At 40.8% G+C, this 21,122-nt stretch overlaps 1 protein-coding gene and 1 long non-coding RNA gene across 3 annotated transcripts in view; one reads left to right on the top strand and one right to left on the bottom strand.

The window, feature by feature from the left end:
- Window positions 1-21,122, bottom strand: part of LOC146991300 (adenylate cyclase type 9-like) — a 66,966-nt gene that overhangs the window by 37,610 nt on the left and 8,234 nt on the right. The window lies entirely within an intron of this gene.
- LOC146991301 (uncharacterized) lies at window positions 17,542-19,820 on the top strand. The gene is made up of 4 exons (XR_015037837.1): window positions 17,542-17,747; window positions 18,802-18,856; window positions 19,193-19,244; window positions 19,744-19,820. It is a non-coding gene; the product is annotated as an uncharacterized LOC146991301 (long non-coding RNA).

Below are 21,122 nucleotides of genomic sequence, written 5' to 3' on the forward strand. Positions count from 1 at the left end.
AGGGTTCATCTGAGGACAGCTACAACTACTGTACTACTACACACATACATACAAACACACACACAAAAATGCCCATACTGTATATATTCTATTATATACATTGTTCTTACATAACTTAACATAGCATGTCTTTAAACATGAAAAAAAGGTTGATGTCATTCAAAAGACAGTCCGCACCTGTAGTTACACACACACACATTACTGCTAAACATCATAAAATACACATAATTATCTTATAAAAATCACTACAAATCGAATTAAGATGCTGTTTATCTAACTCCTGCTTTCCACAGAAGGCCTCCTGTACTACAGTGTGTGAGTTATATACATCCACCTAAAGTGTTTTACGCACAATACACCTTTTCCGGTAAATATGGAGTTTCTGTTTGAGATATATTGGATGGATGATCTGTCTGACACACACACACACACAGACCTGGCATTTGCTGTGTGTATGACTCATCCTGCAGTGTGATTGCCTTTGCCTCTCATATCCTCATATATTAGAAAACTACCACAATTTGCATCAGTGCGTGCACACACACACACAGACACACACAGACACACACACACAGTCACTTTCAAAAGACCGAGTGTGAACACATGAATGAATGAATCGATGAATGAACAGAGAGGATGAATGGAAAGGAAGCCTAGCTGAGCTGTTAAATTCCACATGTACACCCGAAAACCATGCGCACCATGGACACACACACACACACACACACACACACACGAGAATGACTTTCTAACTGACGCACCTCCACCTTCCTAACGCTGACACACAGGCCTAATTACAATAAATTAATTACCATAGACATTCAAGTCATTTTTTCCTGAGCAAAAACAATGAAACATTTGAGAGACACAAGGAGTTGATGCTTTTCTCTACATCATGTCATTGTAAAAAATAATATTTGGGGGTTTGGGATTCATTGTGCTGAATTGTTCTGCCTAAAGGACTCAGAAAAGAAAAGAAAAACACTTGACTGTAGAATTCTGTGCAACAAAAAGCTCTGAATTCAAACAAACAAATACTGACACAATCATCCTTTCTATCCAGACTCATACACACGCTTCTGCAGGACAGTCTCTCCACTATACTGGACATCTAGGCGTCCCCCTGAGCAAGTCCTCTAGTTGAGTGTGTTTGGGTGAAAGTCTTAGACTGAAGCTGACATTTCAGATAATCCCCAGAGAGCTGTCCCAATCTGGACTCTGCACTTCCTGACAAATGATCTTTGACCTTACGGCGGCTTCCAACCACATGATCAAAACCATCCCCAGTGACCCAAAGGTCATCACCCCGCCTTCTGGTCCCACACACAGAAAAGTGAGCATGTGTGTGAATATGAGAGACAAGAGGGAGACGAGGAGATGCGCCAACATTTTACTCAAACCAATTAAGCATCAAAGCAGCTTCAGTCAGGCTCCAAACCGAAGCGGAGCAGGAGAGGGATGAGACTGACAGCGGCTTAACTTCTCATTTTCTCTTCAAGCTTCATCTAACCTCTCTTCTCCCATTCTTCATTTTCATCCGGCTGCTTAGAACAGTCCGAAAATAAACAACTTCAGCCCTAAAAATAGACTTCAACTTGTTTTCCCTTTTCGCAGACATGGCCTTCCAACTGTCAAACTGTCCTCATCCATCTCTAACCATCTTCTTCAACTTCTCCTCTTTAGTCTTGCCAAACCTTACATCTCTTGCCACCTCTCACTACATCTCTTTACATCTACCTAGTCTGTTTTGTCTCTGCTGTCTCTGTGTCTCATTTTTCAGCCATCTTCCCTACTTTCTCCCTCCCCTCCCTCTCCTCCCTGCCCTTCGGTTTTCTCCCTGGTCGGTGGTGGGTCTTGACTACAGGCCTCATGCAATAGCACATGCCTCCATATTTGGACACGCTGATCGAACCGTGGGATGAGGCTTTCACACGATCCTCCTTCAAATACCCTCCCATTCCTCCCTCCCATCCATCCATCCCTTCCCCCTTCCCTCTTTTGTGCCATCGCTTTAGTCCAGGGAGTTCCATGCTCTCTCCCTCTCCTTCCTCCCCTTGTTCCTTTATCTTTTAATCACACTCCAGGGAATTAATGGAGCATCTATGACCAGACTACTCTATGAGCTGGATTTTTGAGTTCAGGCCTACAACAGGACCCTCGTCCCATCCCAGCAGAGGTTAGTTAGGGTGTTGAGACCAGGTTCTTACAGGATCCACTTCTAGGTGTACAAAAGTGCAAAACATGAACAACAATCAAACTTTTTTTTCATACATATTTTGGTTTCTTTTGTGCTCAGGTAACAGTAGATCTCGAGTTGAAACCATGAATCAATAACAAACAGATAAACAAAATTGGAATTTTATTATTATCTTTTTTTTTAAGGATATTTTTGGGGCATTTTTTGCCTTGATTTGCCTTTAGAATGGTTCAGAGAGACAGGAAATCAGGAGGCAGAAAAAGGGCCAGACCGATGCAGGATTTGAACCGGGGCCGACTGCAGCGAGGACTATAGCCTCTGAATATGGGGCGCCTGCTCAACCCACTGCCCCACACGGCGGCCCAAATTGGAATTTTTTTTATCAATAAAATCACAATCACATCCAAATGTTAGTTGCCCATAACCCACTCCTAATTACAGCAAAATGCTGTAAGAACACACGTTTCTTTTATAACATCCACCAACTCTTCTTTCTGTAACTCCAAGTGTGTGTGTGTGTGTGTATATATGTGTGTGCGTATGCAAAATGTAGTGTAGTGGGTTGACAGGGGCAGTGACGCACTCCAAGTGTCACTGCGTCACTTGAATAAACACAGACACACACACACGCATGCATGCATACTCACAGCTGTTAACAAGGCATTTTAGTGTTTCACTTCACAGAAGCTCAGAGTTTCTCTCGGGGAATGTGTCGTTCAACAGCAGAGGACAGAGGACAGTCCTTGAGCAAGAAATGGCCAACCTTGGCCCTGATGCAAAGAGGACACTAATGACGGCTGGCATGTCATTTTGTTTTATGCATGTTCACACTCTTGGCCACATATTAACTCTACACACACTGGCAGGTTAACTGTGTATGGTATTAAAGTATGCATATGCAGCATTCTACTTCCGGGTAGAAAACCAGCACGTAATTTGAATGAGATCAATAGTAACGAACGAGAGTTTAGCTATATATCATATTCTCCACATGATATATTTTAAAGGGATAGTTCACCCAAAATTCAAATTTCACTCATTATATACTCACCCTCATGTCGACTAAGGGCTGAGAGAATTTTCAGAGTCCTCCGTCCCTTCTATGAGTTACGGGGGGGTCCGCGCAGCAGTATTTGTCCATATAATGGTTGTCAATGGATACCAACTTTCTTCGTCCCAAAAAACACACCAAAAAACATCCAAATACCTCCATACTGCTCGTCTGTAATGTCCCTCTTGTATTGAAGCCCCGACATGAGAAATTGTTCCGCCGGTCAGTGCAAAGACACAGGAAGAGCAGTCAACCGAGACACTGGGAGCTTCCGCTACAAACAAGCTTAAAATATAGACTTATTTAATTTATTTTGGAACAATCTTTCATGTCGGGGCTTCAATACAAGAGGGACATTACAGACGAGCAGTATGGAGGTCTTTGGATGTTTTTTGGTGTGTCTTTTTGGAAGAAGAAAGTTGTTATCCATTGACAACCATTATATGGACAAATACTGCTGCGCGGACTCCCCCGTAACTCAGAGAAGGGACGGAGGACTCTGAAAATTCTCACAGCTCTTAGTCGACATGAGGGTGAGTAGATAATGAGTGAAATTTGAATTTTGGGTGAACTATCCCTTTAAGGTGAGCACCAATGTGCTTGAACTGCATAGTCTCGTTTGAGTCATACAGTTGTTGCATGAGGTGATTCATTCTGCTGTATGCCATGGATTCACGATGCCCCTCATCAAACACACACACATGTGCACACACACACACACACGTGCACACACACACATGTGCACACACACACACACACACACACACACGCACACACACACACACACACACACACACACACACACACACACACACACACACACACACACACACACACACACACACACACACACACACACACACACACACACACACACACACTACCCTAAGCTAGACTGTGGGAAATCCTTGGGAAAGGGTTATGACCAGAAAACATGTTCCGTCTTCTCTCTCTCTCCCTCCCTCCCTCCCTTCCGTCCTCCCTCCCTCTCTCTTCTCTTTTTCCCTCTAATGTCACACAATTCTCTCTTTCCACAGACCACCAGGGAACACAGCTTTACATGCTTTTTTTTTTTTTTTTTTTTAATTTTATTTTTATCAGGGAGAAACATACAAAGTCATTTCAGCGCCATTACACTCATACAGAGCAAAACAAAAACATGTATTTGGACAATAGTGTTAACATATTAACCAAGCTATTATTCCCCCTTTCATTTTACAATGTTTTTTAAATAAGAACATTTGAACAAAAGAAGTCACATTTACTCATTTTCCATCAAGATTAATTAGACTGGTACTTCAAGCCATGTAATAGAGATAGGCTACTTAAAGCAGTTCAGGTCTCCGTGGTCTTATATATCTGATCCACTTGGACCACCAACTCTTAAATTTCTCTGAATGCAATTTTAGAGCAAATGTCAGTCTCTCCATGGTGTAGATTTGGTGAACAGTCCCTTGCCACTCTTCCAGTGTCGGTGCGTTGGGTTGTAGCCATTTCCTTGTTATAGCTTTCTTTGCTCCAATCAATAATATCTTCATTAAATATTTGTCCGCTATTGATTGGATATGTAATGCCGTGGTACCAAAGTACATTGAGCTGACATCAAATTGTATAGTCATTTGAAACATATACTCCAGACAATCAAGAATGTCATGCCAAAAAGATGAAAGTTTCGGACAATCCCAAAATAAATGATAATGGTTGGCCACATCTGAACCACACCTCCTCCAACAATTTGTTCCACTACCCTGGTGTCTCTTCTGAGCAGGTGTTATAAAAAATCTCACTATGTTTTTCCATCCAAACTCTCGCCAGTTATGTGAAGATGTGGTTTTCCATTGTAATGTACAAATGTTTTCCCATTCATCCCCAGATATGACCAATTTAATATGCAGGCTGTTGGAATTTGAGGCGTCTTGGAAACCTTTGTATAATCTAGATATTAATTTCTTTCCACACCCAGACTTATAAATTGAAACAAAAACCTTCAGGATGTCACTTCTTGGTCCTCTGTCAAAATTGTATTTTAATCGATTCCTTACTTGGAGGTATCTGTAAAAATCCTGCCTGCCTCTCTAAATCATATTCCCTTTTGAGATCGTCAAAAAACTTTTCAACAGACCCCATTGTGTATAAAGCAGCAATAAGCCGTAAGGCCCCTTTCTGACCACATTTTAAAATCTATTGTCTGTCCTATTTGGAATAAAATCCGTGTCATAAGCACACCAACGTAATATGTTTTCTGCACCCTTTAAATTGTATTTCCTAACAACCTTGTGCCAGGTTCGTAGTGTTACTTTTATCCAGGGGTTATCCTTATTTGCAAGACTGTCTACACATTTTTTGTCTGCCATTGCTGCCTGTAAGGGTGGATCCACAGAGCCTCCCTCTTCTATTTCCTTCCACCTGGCTCTAAACTGCGAGTCACAGAGATACCCCAGGTTTCTTATCTGAGCCGCACAGTAGTAATCTTTTAAAATTTGGCAGCGCCATTCCTCCCCTTGTCTTTTGATAATTGCATTACTTTAAATTTTACCCTTGGTTTTTTACCCATCCAGATATATCGAGAAATTAATTTCTGCCATTCAATGAACTGTCGATCACTTATTTCAATTGGTAGTGATAGAAAGAGATATAACAGGCGGGTAAAAATCACCATTTTGACTGATTCAATCCTTGAAGTTAGACTGAAGAAAAGGTTAAGTGATTCCATCTGGAGATATCTGACTTAATTTTAAGGTTAAGAGGAATATAATTGGCTTCAAATAATTTTGTAATATCTTGGGTAAGATTAATTCCCAGATACTTCATTGATTTTTTATTACAACTCGGCTGTATTTAGTTACCAAATCATCTGGCAGATTAAAATTAAGAGTCATAACTTGAGTTTTCTTAATATTTATCTTATAGAGCCTGATAATTTACCAAACACATCCAGAGATGACATTAAAGTTGTTAGGGATGTTGATGGTTGGGATAAAAATATTAACACGTCATCCGCAAATAAGGATATTTTTATGTTCCTGTCCTGCTATATTTATACCTTTAATTTGCTCGTTTTGCCTAATATATTGACTGAGAGGTTCTATAAAAAGGGCAAAAAGAAGTGGCGAACAGGGGCAACCCTGTCTACAGGAACGCTCCAAAACAAAAGAATTTGAGAGACTGCCATTTATTTTTGTTCTTGCTGTTGGATTATTATATACAGCTTTGAAGGCTTCTATCAGAGTAGAGTGAAAACCAAATTTATCTAACACCTTATACAGAAAAGTCCATCTTACTGAATCAAACGCCTTCTCTGCATCCAATCCTATTAACATAGCTTGTGTCTTGTTTTGCTGGATATGCCACATAATATGTAGCGTCCTCCTCAAACTGTCTTGGGTCTGTCTCTCATGGATAAATCCAGTCTGGTCAAAATGAATGAGAGATGGCAAAAGTTTTTCAATTTTCTAGCTTAATATTGACATATAAATTTTATAATCTAGATTTAACACTGAGATGGGTCGATATTGTTTACAATCTAATGAATCTTTGCCTTCCTTTGGGTATTACCGAGATTATAGCTTGTTTTCATGAGGGGGGGATCTCTCCCTTTTTGAGTGCTCCGTTACATATCTGGCACAGTTTTGGAATCAACTGTTCCTTGAAAGACTTATAACCATTCGGCTGTGAAGCGTCCGAACCTGGGCTCTTATGTGGTTTGAGTCTTGATATTGCTGCCTTGACTTCTATTTCAGTGATTCCGCAATCAAGACCTTATTTTGTTCTTGTGTAATTGTGGGAAGATTTAGGGATTCGAGAAAATTCTTCATCTCGTCTTCATTATCTAATTTTGGTTGTGAATATAACTCCCTATAATAATTTTTCAAAACTTTGTTGAATTTTGTTCTGATCTATGCTGTATTTTTCTTAGTCTGGGGGCATCTTATCTTATTAATAGTGGCGTCTGCTTGTTGTTTCCTCAGTTTATATGATAACAATTTCATTGCCTTGCTACCTCCTCATAGTACCCCTGTTTAAGAAATACCAGTTTCTTTTTAATCTCTTCTTGTGGTTATGTCATCTATCTCGTTTTGCAGTTGTTTAATTTTTAATTGATACTTCTTTGGTCCCTAGTTTAGCTTGATGTTCTTTTTTTGTAATTCTTTGAGTTTGGTGTATAGAGAATTAAGCCTCTCCTGTCTACGTTTTTTTAGTGATGAGGAAATAGAAATTACTTTCCCCCTCAGGACTGCCTTAAATGCATCCCACACCATAGGAGGAGACACTTCTCCATTGTTGTTTTTCTTTAAAATAGGTATCTATTGCCTTTTCTAACTCTTCTTTTACCTGGGGGTTATTCAATATACTTGAGTTCAATTTCCATAGTGTAGATTTTAGGTTATTACCAATATCAACTGTCATTAATATTGGTGCATGATCAGACACATCAATTGTTCCAATATCACATGACTGAATTCTCAATCGTTCTCTCTTAAATGCAAAGAAATAGTCGATCCTTGAATAAGTAGATTGAGGTGCAGAGAAGTAAGTGTAGTCACGGGCTGTTGGATTAAACTCTCTCCAAACGTCTACTATGCCAATTTCTTTCATTACTGAGTTTATTTTATTAATCATGGATTTGTTATATCCTAAATTGGAGGTGGAAGATTCCATTTTGGATAATCTAATATTCATATCTCCTCCACATATAAGCACACCCTGAGCTTCCGCAGACATCATGTCAAATATTTTTTTATAAAAGGTATATATGCTAAACAAAGTTACCATCAGCCCTTCGATCCTTCCCGTTATCATTACATATCGGCCTTCCTTGTCTTTATTCTCTGAAATGTGTTCATATTGGACTTGATTTGAAATAAGAATGGCAGACCCTCTTCTATGTCCTGATTTATAGGATGAATAAAATACATGTTTGAAGCCTCCTCGTCTCAGTTTTGCATGTTCAGTTTCAGATAAATGCGTTTCCTGAAGGAATGCTACCTGAGCACCCTCCCTTCTCAGTTTTGACAGTATCTTGCCTCTCTTAATAGGATTAAGTAATCCATTTACATTGAAGGAGACCACTTTCAACATATTACTTGCCGGTACCAATATTAAGATTTGTTTTCCAGTTTTTAGATGGAGTTTGTGTGACATCTCTATTTCTGCTTTGAACTGCAGCAAACACATGAACAGAACAACGACCAATGAGGTTTTGAACTCTTATAAACTGAGAACATTTGTTAGGGTTTCCAAAGGTGGGGTTAAAAGAAAAACCCTGTGTGAGGTGTTTAAGTGCGGCCCTGGAGAGGGAAAGCCTCTCTTCTGCAAGAGGGCCCTCATTTGTAATGGATTCAGCCAAGATCTCATCCACAGGTGTGCCCCCGACATATCAATCACCCTAGATTAGGCTCTTTGAAAACTGAATGAAGTAAAAAAAAAAAAAAAAAAAAAAGGGAAGCTTTGCACAGAGAATATGCCCCAGAAAAATAAACACAAAATAAAAATAATATTATTAATAACCTTTACGCTCTCCCACCTATATATTTCACTTTGATGTAATAATTAGGTTACGTGTGTTACATGGTTACATGAAAAAAGAAAAAAAAAATTATATCTCTTTAAGTTACTGCTTTTAAACATTCTTTCTGGCAGTGGGGGTGTTTTCTTAGCATCATCATTCAGAGTCTTTTACACTCGTTCATTAGACAACACAGAAGTGAGGAGTGAGTTTCTGCTTCTCAGAGATAGCCGAACAATGTCCGAGCTTAAATCAAAAACGTCCAAGTCTAATCAAACTCCTTTTAAACAATACTTGCGTGATCATTTTCTACTCGGCCGTATCCCAGTTGAATCTCTGGAGCTTGTCTTTGACCGTCTGTCCTCGGCGTGTGTGTGTCTGTGTACGTTCCCGTCTGCCGCTCACCGACCATGACAGCCTCCGGATTCGCTCCAGCAGCGTCTCGGGTGGTTTCAGCACTGTGACCGGCAGCCCCTTCTCCGCCATCTCCTTCGTTGCTTCCTCGGCCGTGTTGTAGGTGCGCGTCCCTTCCGCGTAGAAAACTCGAAGTCTGGCCGGGAAGGGCGTCTGAAAGCGGATCCCTTTTTCCTTCAGCACCCTCTTAGCTTCCATGTACTGTTGCCTTTTCTTCAACACACTCGGTGCATAGTCATTGTCCAGATTAATTTGTTTATTTCTCCACATAAAGCCCCTTTTCTGCCACGCTGTTCGTGAGGATTTTCTCTTTTGTCTTGTAACTCAGAAACTTAATAATTATGGATCTCGGAGGTGCTCCTTCTCTTGGCACGGGTCCAAGTGCCCGGTGTGCACGTTCAATATGAAGATCCACGTCTTCAGTCAGAGACAAGCCATGTTTTAGCAGTTTTCCGACAAACTCTATCATTGACGAGGACTCGTTCTCTGACTCCTCCGGGACGGAATAGACTCTGATATTATTTCGTCTGGATCTTCCCTCCTGGTCGTCCTGTCTTTCTTCCAGGTGTGCTTGTAGCTTTATTAGCTCCTCCGTCACTTCTTCTAGTGACTGCATTCTCTCCTCCGTGTTTGAAACACGGTCTTCTACTTCGTCAAGTCTCTTTTTGGTTTTGCCGATCTCCTCTTTGATTTCCTGGAGTTGTTGCTTATTGTCTTGTCGGAAATCTTTTATCTCAGCGAGAATGGTTTTCATGTTAGCCTCCATGTTAGCTTCGTCTTCCTCTCCGCTATCGTTAGCCGAGCTAGCTTGAGACGACTCCGGACTCTGTTTTCCGTGTGTTTCGGTGTTCTGTGCAAGTTTCCCAAATCTGGTTTTCCTTTGCCTGTCTCGCAATGGAGTCTTGCCCTTAACCATGCTTTTCCGTCAGTTTTAAATCGAGTTCGTCGAGTTAATGGGCACTTAAATCTTAGTAGTCGGGGAGCCTCTCTCTTAAGCTGCCATCTTAGCCGCCGCTAAACCGGAAACCCTTACATGCTTTTTATGGCAAGACTTTGACTGATACAGGTTTTGAATGCCAGGACATGTATTTTTAAATACCGGTATATATATCTCAAATAATGCTGAAATAAAACACTGACTCTGAAAATAAACACCCATTTATACGCTTTTAAAGCATCACTGATTTGCAGTATTTTATCTGAAATCCAGTGGTTACACAGAGTCGCACTACTTTGCATCAACATTCAACACTAACTCAAGGAGAAATCCATCATAACATGGGTAGAGGCGCTGGTTTCAGCACTAAACTTTGTCTCAACTGACCAGCATGCAATGAAATGACTGGATATATAATAGATAATGTGGAACTATATCTCAATATGCTCCTGTTGATACTCAACACCAACAAATGCTGAACAGAATACCCCTTCATGTTGATGCTGAGACCAAAGGGAACGCTTGAAAAATGACTGAAGAGGGCAGGACAAGGAAAAGCGGGTTCATCAAGGAAGTAAGGCCCTTTGGTAAACAGGCAACTCCCCTCTACAAACTCGCTGCAGGGTAGAACTACTGGTGAAGTCTCACAAACATTGTTTGGGAAAGCACAGAAAACACTGAAGGACCCAATTATTACCAAATACAAAGAACATAAATCTTTGATATTGTCTAGAATGAGTGACTGTCTTGAGAGAAACTTTAAAACTTTGAAAATCTTGGTTTCCAACGCAGTAGATAACTTAAAATGAATCTGCTGTAAGCTATGAAAGATGTCACTGCATGTCCTCGAACTGTTGTTTGCATGCTCCATATCTATTATTGCAGCCACTGAAAACAGCATCTCCAGTATACTATTGCTGGCATGCGCACACACACACAATAGCTGCTGTTGCCAATGTTGCCAAAAAAGCTGTTACAAAAGTTAAAGAATTGTAAAAGTACATGCATACACGTGCAAATCCAAAGAAGAAGCAGATAAATGGACAACAGGGACGTGACTGCAGAAAAAAAATGTGCGCAAATCCAAAATGAAAATGTACAGAAAGCTTAGACACAGCACACACAGTCAGTATTCGACCTCTGCTATGCTGAGAGTTGAGCATTCTGTGTGAGCAAGTCAATTAGTAACAGTTTGGCAGGAGTGTCAGGTAGGCCTTTGTCCACCGGAAGTGGAGTATCAGGACTGTCAGAGTTTTATGAGTGCATGCTAAGGTGGAGTCCAAATTTCCCGCATTTTACCCAAAATATCAATGATCCCTGCAGGAATTGAACAAAAAAAGCCACATATGGTGGCCTGGTGGTCCAAGCTGCTGCTTAAAGCAGAAGTAAGCGATATTTTTGTGTTAATATAAGTCTTAAATAGTTATATCTTCACACAGCAATCACTTACATAGAGTGTTTGGTCTGAAACATGGGTCTCTCAGTCACTCTGCTCTGCTCTGAGCCGAGGAGAAAACTTTTCTCGTATCCTACAAGTTTTATCCAATGAGGAGAGAGAACGGCATGAAGGGCTGTGTGTGCAGCCAAGGGATGCGCGTGAATGTGGTGACGTAGGGACGAGGACCAATAGATCCATGACGAGGGCGGGGGCTGCTAACTCCATCTGCTGACAAGACGTTATGGTGCGTTCAAGGCAACTTGTAACTCGTGTTTTTCCGACCTGTGAAGTCGTACCAGTTCGATCTGGTACGAGTTCACGGGTCGGAAGTTACGAGTGGCCGTTATAGTGACTTTCACAGGTAAAACAGGTCGGAAAAACACGAGTGGGTTGCCTGGAACGCTACAAAGTCGTAAGTCGTGACTTGAAGCTGTAACTTACGGTTTCAAAAGCCTGCCTGGAACGCAGCATTAGCCAAAACGACCGGATCGCTTACTTCTGCTTTAACATGTCACTGTAATGTCCATGACTTAAAGCCCAGCACAGACCTTGATGAATGTTATCCCCCTCTCTCCTTCTCCTTTCCCACAGCTCTTCCCTGCCTCTGTGCTGCATGCTATGAACTGAGAGTTACTTTGCCCAAAAAAGCCCATGCTGGTAGCGCATAGGATTTTCACATAACTTCAGTGTTGATGCAAGTCAGCTTTGTCAATATCTACTTAATGTTTAACTATTTTCTGGCTATTTAAAGCCACACATTTTTCTGCCAGGCCTAAAACTACCGCATGGTGGCACATGGGAATAAAACGCAAGTCACCTTCTGTGTAATAAAACAGTAAATGAGATGAGGGAGCGAAGGAATCAACCTGTACCAAGTCATATTTCAGTAAATCATTACATGGCTTCATGTGGCCATGATAAAGTCTTTGAGATAGAACTGTGATAGCATTGTCTGTTAAATACATGTGACACATATGTCTTTATGTAATGTGTAATTGACTTGACTATTCACATGTTAATTCTACATAAAACACACTCATGCTCTAGGAGGACTGGACAGACTTGTCAAAATGATTAAATATGAGCAGGTGACTCATCTATTCAAAATTGATTTAATTACACAAATTAACTGAAGACTTGGCCCAGAAATAGCACAGTATATTGCATGGACAACAACTCTCTGGAAAGACCAGTTAAAATATGTGTGCGCGCGTGTACACACTCTGCACATCTGCAATCAGACTAGGACAGGGCTGGGCATGCTTATCTACACTGAACACGCACACATGAACACCGTTGACTCAACACATTCTTGAGCAACAGGAATGACAAACTTCTCGTGAAATATGTCGGCTGGATGAATAGAATAAGCTCTATTAGACAGCTGTGTGGGAGACACAATGACTGAATGTTACTAGATCAGACACAGAAAGTGTATATTTGGGTGCAAGTGAAGATAAAAGAGCAACTGGATTTCTATTAGGAGAAAAAGGAGAAAGAGAACTGGCCTCAGAAAGCTCTACCTACTGTATGGTCCTCCCTTGTTATTCTGGAGGTTATTTCATTTGCTAGTTAGCTTGCCATCACTGTATAATTATGATTCAGTGCCAGATCTACATGATCCCTTTTCTCTGTGGAACAAACACACAGTATTAATGATAATAGAATAAGGATGTACCTAATATAGTATTGTTAGAGGAGCATAATGTCGGTAATTGTAGGTCCACTCATGTGCAGTATGTGAGTGTGTTCACTGGAAAGACAGTCAAGTAATGCATTTTCATCTTATGTATTTAGTTACATTTTACTTACCTAGATAAATGACAGTTTTAGAAAATGTTTGTGTTGCAGGGTTGTCTGTTGTCAGTGTTGTCAAAAGTAAGAGGTGGTGCTCATTTCTGAATGAAACACACTCTGCCCGGAAAGCATCTGAAACACCTCAGAAAACCTTTATTAGTAGAATATATGCAATTTGTAGTAAAGGGGTTATAAAATATTTCAAATCAAGTATGCGGTCTTAACAATTACAACTTGTAAGTAGCAATAACAGTGACCTGTCTGAAAAGAAAAGAAATACAGAAGCTGTGGATTCCCTATACTCTACTTCAGTCAGACTTTTACCTCGGCTGCCTCATAGTCCTAAACACTAGAAAATACACATTGAAGAATTGTCTCATGTCATGTAACAAAGGGCATTGCTTTAGTGTAGGCCTATATAAAACACCAAGAAGACCTTTACAAGGTAGACAGGTCAAATATCAAGAGATTTTTTCTCCCAGGACATTATCATCATAAAGTGATGCAAATTCTAATGAAATTATAACCTAGGTTAATAAAACTATAATATTAGAAATGTATCATCTCAAAAACCCACATTTTTATATATTTTTCTGTCTCCTTTAGGCATTCATTTATGTCTGATTGACCCAGGTTCTGCTCTGATGCTGGACAACATTTTTGTCTTTATTCCTTGCAGCCAGTCACAAACAGAGACACTGAGACACACTTGCATGACCAGCTAGTCAAGTGATTACAGTTGACGTTTGAACCTCGTAGTGAGAGCGATTCTGAGAACCAGTGATGTAAGAGTAGCTGGGCCGAAGCAACACCATGATGGGTCACCAGCCTGAGGGCAACTGTCTCCTATCAACTACATACAAAAAAAATGCCCCCTCACAAACACAAATGCAACACACAGACACACAGGGAAGCAAGATGTGATTTATGTATCCAAAGAACCAGAAGGTATGTTTAAGATAGTGTGTGTGACAGTGAAGGAGGAAGGCTATGCAAAAAGCTGAGAGGGAGGAAAATGAAACATGCATACAGAGTTTGAGGAAGTCTGAATCATTTTAAAGGCTCTGTTCTCACCTCTCAGTGATAAATCTCAGTGATAACATGAGCATCTAGCCACAAAGACTTTCACCAATCAATTTAGTTTTATTTCCTGGATGCTTTACCTCTATCATAAAACATACACACACAAACACAGATACAGATACACAGTCACTTGTAGAGCATGCCGTGTATGTGGTGCTGCCGCAGAAAGAACACATTTCCTGGTGCTCTAACTCTTAGCTCATCTCTTCCTTCTCTGATGTTCTGTAATAAAATCTGAACCCGCTTAAAAACAGCTGAAACTTTGGCTGCAGAAAGTAAACAAGTAATACTCTCATTCCTCTACTGCTGTCAAGACACTCTTGTTGTGTCAAAGGAGCTTTTCATACGTCAAAAAAAATCATTCAAAATATTAGACCTGAAATTTTCAGTACGTTTGCCTGGAAATTACTTGAAATGTTGTTAAGTTTGTCAGCTGAGACGATTCTGATCATCGGCTAGGCAAGTAATAAAGTGCAAATTTTGAGCTGTTAGAATAGGAAAAGCACACAGGTGTTATTAAATATACTGACAATGATTCTGTCCTACTCAAGTGTCCCTGGAAGCCATGACAGTGTGACAGTGAGTCAGCATGAACAATACCCGGACCCTGAGACTCAAGCAGCTAAAAGCAATTCAGCCATCATTCATTTCATTATTATACACACCTGTGCTTTTCTTCTTATGACATGTCAAGATGTTGCTTGTGAAGAGGCCTGCTATGAAGAGCCTCAATGAATGTTACATGACATGAATCACCATCAGAGAAGTTATTGTACTGATCCCTTCTTTGAAACTCACTAAATTTCAAACCAAGTGATGAATGTCTGTATTTGCCACTTAGATCAGAGTCATTATGATCTACATGTGAAATTGCCATTACTGCACAAGATTAAACAATAGGAAGGTGAAGGGATTTCCACTGTCGTTAGTCTGCAGAAAAGGATTTGCCAACCAGCATTATCTATGATAAAGTATAGTGGATTGAAAATCAACGTATTTTTCACATCAATGATCTTGCTTTTACAAATTATTTCACAGAAAAACAGTGGATGGGGACAAACACAGAGTAAACTGTCAAAGCCCATGACCCACTGTGGTCTGGCCTGGTTATGATTAAGGATCTGCCATTTGGTGCTGCATATTTAGGTGACACATTTGATCTAACACAGATTAACCAGCCTAAGGGCATGGAGTTCTCACTGCAACACACTGTACTGGAATACAAATATGCACACACAAGAAGTACCTCTGGACTCACACAGATTGAAACCAACAAGGTGCCGGTGTCACCGACACCATGAGAAGGGTTCAGGCTCCAAATCTCGAGTCTGCAGGTGCACAACTTCCTGCTATACTACACTGTAAAGTTCAAATGTAGACACAGGCATACAGAGAAACCCTACAACCTCATTTGCCCAATCTAGAACATTCATCAAGGGAAGCCTGAAAAGGTATTAACACAGCATTGACGGACAGAATATAAAGACAAGCTAAACAAACAAAAAATATTGGGGGCACGAAACCGCAGTCCTTGCCCCCTGCAGTGAAATACAAGTGTGTATGTATGCCAGGAACAGAAATGGCAGGGCTGGATTAAAGAGGATGGAGGAGACACAAGCAGTCAGACAGAGAGACTGGAAGCAGCCAGTGACACGAGTGAAATTCAGATTCAAGACCGGGAAAATGGAGGATGTAAAATCACAGTCTCTCACTGGCAAATGATATATGATAGGAAAAATCCCACAGCATCAAACAAGGCTTGATATTTGTTCTCATAAGTACGCATGTGCCCCAATTAGAAGTTACTTAAAAGGGATATTTCAACATTTTGGCAAATTCACCTATTGCCATAATCCCTATAGTTTTCGGAGTAGGTTTATTACCTTTAATTGTCGGTGCAAGTTGTTTTTAGATTGGAGGGGGGGGAGAGGTTTGAGCTCTGCACGGTGCGCTGTATTTTCGCCTTTCCTTCATTACCTATTCAGTAAGTGATAGTTTAAGTAATAATGATAGTTTGAAAGCATGAGCCCTATTTTATGTTTTCCAAATAGCCATGGTAATTTTCTAATTTTTAATTTGACCTTTTTTACACTTTAGAGCAGCTTATTTAGCCTATTATATTTCAATTTCATAAATGGATTGTGGATATGAAATACAAGTAAACCGTGTACTTTTCAGAAGTTTGTACAGTTCAAGCTTTAACAATCTTAGACCTCTCATCTATCACTCGAGTGCTGTGAGCCTTGAGAACATTGCTTATTTTGCCTCTTACTTAAACCCTTTACTGCATACCTGCATAATTAATATATTTGTCAACAGAGAAATGACTCATCCCTTCCATGCACTGCATTGCGCGTGATGGGAGATTGTTTGTGGCTCAATCATCCTTCACAATCCATTACATACATCATTTTAAGTGCAATTCAGAACCAACTACTGGGAAACTACAGTATCTTAACAACTGACAGCATTCATGGTCAAACAAAGCTTAGTTTGTGCTCAGGTCTTGTTTAAAGGAGAGCAGGGAGATGGGTATTCAGGGACTAACAGAAAATGAAAGGTTGAAAGCACTCTATCTGAGACAAATCATTCAGCCTGCTGTGGGATCTAGAGCAAAGCCTTGACTGAAGACAGACAGACAGACAGCGCTAAAGTAGAGTTACACAACAGGCCTGGGTGACAGGTGAGAGTCTGGGGCAATGAATGTGATAACACTATGAGAATAAGCACAAGCAGAGGGAGGGATATGTAACTTGGTGGGGGGGGGGGCAGACAGCCAGTGGGAGGTGAGGAATTAAAGAAATAAACCAAATGATTCAGTATACCACACATGAAACTGATTAAATGATTTCTGAAACCTCAATTTTGAAACTGTATGTGCTGAGATTTATTAAAGGGATAGTTCACCCAAAATTCAAATTTCACTCATTATCTACTCACCCCCATATTGACTAAGGGCTGGGAGAATTTTCAGAGTCATCCGTTCCTTCTCTGAGTTACGGGGTGGGGGGTCCATGCAGCAGTATTTGTCCATATCGTCGCTGTCCAATGAAAACCACGTATGTCCATTTTTTTCGATTTTGAGTTTTTTCAACAATTAGAGTGATCAGGTGTCCCTCCGTGAACAGTAAGCCTTGGAAATCAAAATGACCAGTGAAAAGATGTGAAATCACCTCATCTATTTTTCACGTAACTCCCTTTGATGTCAAAGCTGTCAATCAAAGCGCGTATCTCCAGCTTCTGTGGAACAGTCCTGTCGGCGATTTTTCCCCCCTCCCACAAACCTCGCTGGGAGCAACAGCAGCTGGTCATAACAATGTCAAGGTAACGTGAAAACGATTGTTATTGTTTGTCGACTATTTTCAACTTAACATTAGCTGACATTTATTAATAATTGCTTTTATTTCGTTCAGAGAAGTAACGTTAATGCCACACTCTTTATTGAGAGCTTAGCTGACGTATTTAGCATAGCATACCTAGCTTGCTAGCAGGCAAATAAACTCGGTTGATAACAGCTTGGTTTTATTATGAGATTCACTCAAACACGTATTTTTGCCATCAAACTCAAAGGAGCAAGACCTTATAATACTGCGGTCATGAACGTGACCGTAAAATGGCTTTATCTTTGAGTGAAAACCCTGGTGTAACTCATTAGCAGTAGCGCGCTAGCTCACGTCAATCTACTAACTTATTGAGAGTGAGGAGTTGTCGTCACAGCTCAGGGCCCCACCCCCCTTCTCCGCCATGATGGAAGGATTCCGGTGGCAAAAGCCTTACTAGTCTATGGGCAAAACAAAATCGTCTACTCCGTAATTTACTGTTTTACAATGCCTGGAAATCACTGCTGTGTTAAAAACTGCTCCAGTGATTTACTTTCTCCTTATTCTTTCTTGTAATTTGTTGATCTGTTGGCGCAAAAAAGAGCTAGAATTTAGTCCGTCTCTGTGCTGTTCTGATGACGTTGCCCCTGGCAACCGATAGCGTCTCCTTCCATCATGGCCGACCGGACTGTAAAAAGCTCAAACCCCGCCCAGATTAGACCAAATCGGCACGTGACTCCTCACTCTCAATAACTGACCAGATAAAAAAAAAAAAAAAAATACTGACCCCGATGTTTCCGTGGTCGAGTATTTTAAACGTTGTGTACTTTGTGTAGCGCACACAATTGTTTTTTTATGTGTTTTTCTCCCTCCTCTTAGGATGTCTGTGTCATTAAAGGGCATGTGTGAGTTTGTCAACATTAGTTATGAGGCACTTGTGGCAAATGTGAGGGTCAGCAGTGAGGAAGGTTTGTTGGAAACTAGGATTGAGATAGCCAGAGCATCAAAGTCAACATTGTATTCAGTGCACTAAACCCGTTTCTCTTTATTGTTCTTAGATTCATCTGGTAGTGACTCTGACCATGATGAAGAGGATACACCTGCCCAATGAGGGTTGGTGGCTTATCATGATTATCACATTACACACTTTGCTTCCAACACCCCATGTTTGTTTTTGTGTAGTTAGTTAAGCTCAAAGTCAGTCTCAGAGCTAGTTCTGATAAAGCAAACTTCTGCTGTATTTCAGAGTTATAGACCATCATCTAGTATGTGGGTAAATTTCAAAATTCTGAATCAAGAATTTTTAAGAGATGATAAGAGATGATGAAGTACAGAGCAACTGAGGTTTTCAAAATTTGCCGGTCGAATCAACTGATTCAAGCTCAATTCTGAATATTGGGAACATTGCATTCAGTGTATTAAATGTGTTTTTGTCCTTATTGTTCTTAGATTTGCTTGAAAATGATTCTGGTGATGACCTGGAGTACTATAGCCAATGAGGGTTGGTAGCCTATTATTATTAGATTACATTACACTTCCACATCTCCATATTGGGTTTGTGTAGAACTTAAAGACCAAAGCCTGTCACAGATCTAGTTTTGAGAAAAGTAAACCATTGCTGTATTCAGTTGCCAGTCAAAGCAAAGGATAATGCAAGCTCATTTTTGAATATTGTGAACATTGCATTCAGTTTACCAAATGTGTTCCTCTTTGTTAATTCACTTGAAAACAAATCTGCTGATGAAAAACAAAAACACGCACACATTTCTCACAAACAAAAATCCACACACACGCTGAGAAGTCATGCACCTCTGAGCAGTCAGGTAGTTTTTATCATACTGTACTTTTTTCCCCCACAAATATTGACTTCATTTTAAATGTAGTGCTGTAAAATATAAAACATTAGCATTACATACATTTTTTTAATGTTCAATTCATCAAATTATGACTGTTTTCATGAAATCCCCCCCCCCCCCCTTCTGTTTTTTCTTTTCTACTAGGTACAATGTGGATGGCACTATGGAGTATAAAGTACTCCACTCAACTGGGAATGACAACTGGGAACCCTATCCATCCCCGTCTCTCAGGAAGAAGTGTGCCAGTGTTGCCCCACTCTACTCCAGCCAAAAGATTACAGCTGTGAAATTCAAGCAGCTGCAAGAACTGAAAACTGAACTGAAGTTTTACCTTAAGACTTTCATGCCTTTTATGATGCACTTGATCACGAGTCAAGATCAATTCAAGTTACACATGCACACACAGCATGCATACACTCACTCACAGCTACCAGAGTTTAATTTGTGCTGAGGTTGCCTTGTGTACGGGTCAGGTTCTTGTGGTCAAGCTGGAGGTTTGGGAGGTCCAAAGCCAAGTGTCATGATAGCTCTCTCTTTTCCTTACAGGTGTGAGGAGTGTGCTGGCTCACTGTGAGACCAAGAGAGGTGTGTCCAGTGTCAGAGCTACAGGAAGGACCAACATCTTTAGATGACCCCCTGTGTGAGGGATACCAGAGGTGGGTGAAACCCCAGCATGTGGACTTCCATGGGGGAAAAGAGGTATGGTTGTAGTGAGATGTGTGAGGAACACCCATGTGCACCAAGTCCATGGACATGCTCCCTGAACTGTGACACAGCTTCTACAATGGTTGAGGGTGTGTTTTAATGCCAGTACCAGCTAGACTGGTGCTTTGGCCTGGCTGTCAAGCTGTTACATTTGTTCACTGCAGACTCAGGTTTTAAACCAGTAACCATTCTCTTCCTTTACCAGTCTGACTTGTTTACACAGGTGAAGGGAGAGAACAGTCTCCCTTCACCTGAGTGAAATCTGTGTCTGGATGTGTGTGACTGTATGACTCTTGGTCAAGCTGCACTTTAGAGGCTGGGCCCTGAACTTGCAGCTTGACCAAGAGTCATACAGTCACACATCCAGACACAGATTTCACTCAGGTGAGAGGAGACTGTTCTCTCCCTTCGTAGGCACACACGCACAGCTGCACAGGCACTCACACACATGTACACACAGAGGCATAAACACACACGTGAACATGCACACATGGCACACACACATACGTGCAGTCACACATCCATACAGTCATGTGTGTGACTGTATGACTCTTGGTCAAGCTGCAAGGGTCCCAGCCTCTAAAGTGCAGCTTGACCACGAGTCATACAGTCAGACTGGTAAAGGAAGAGAATGGTTACTGGTTTAAAACCTGAGTCTGCAGTGAACTAATGTAACAGCTTGACAGCCAGGCCAAGAGCACCAGTCTAGCTGGTACTGGCATTAAAACACATCCTCAACCATTGTACAAGCTGTGTCACAGTCTTCTCCCGTTCAGGGAGCATGTCCATGGACTTGGTGCACATCTCACTACAACCAT

The sequence above is a fragment of the Trachurus japonicus genome, chromosome 1, assembly GCF_045865225.1.
Source record: "Trachurus japonicus isolate A0001 chromosome 1, Traja_1.0".
NCBI lineage: Eukaryota > Metazoa > Chordata > Actinopteri > Carangiformes > Carangidae > Trachurus > Trachurus japonicus.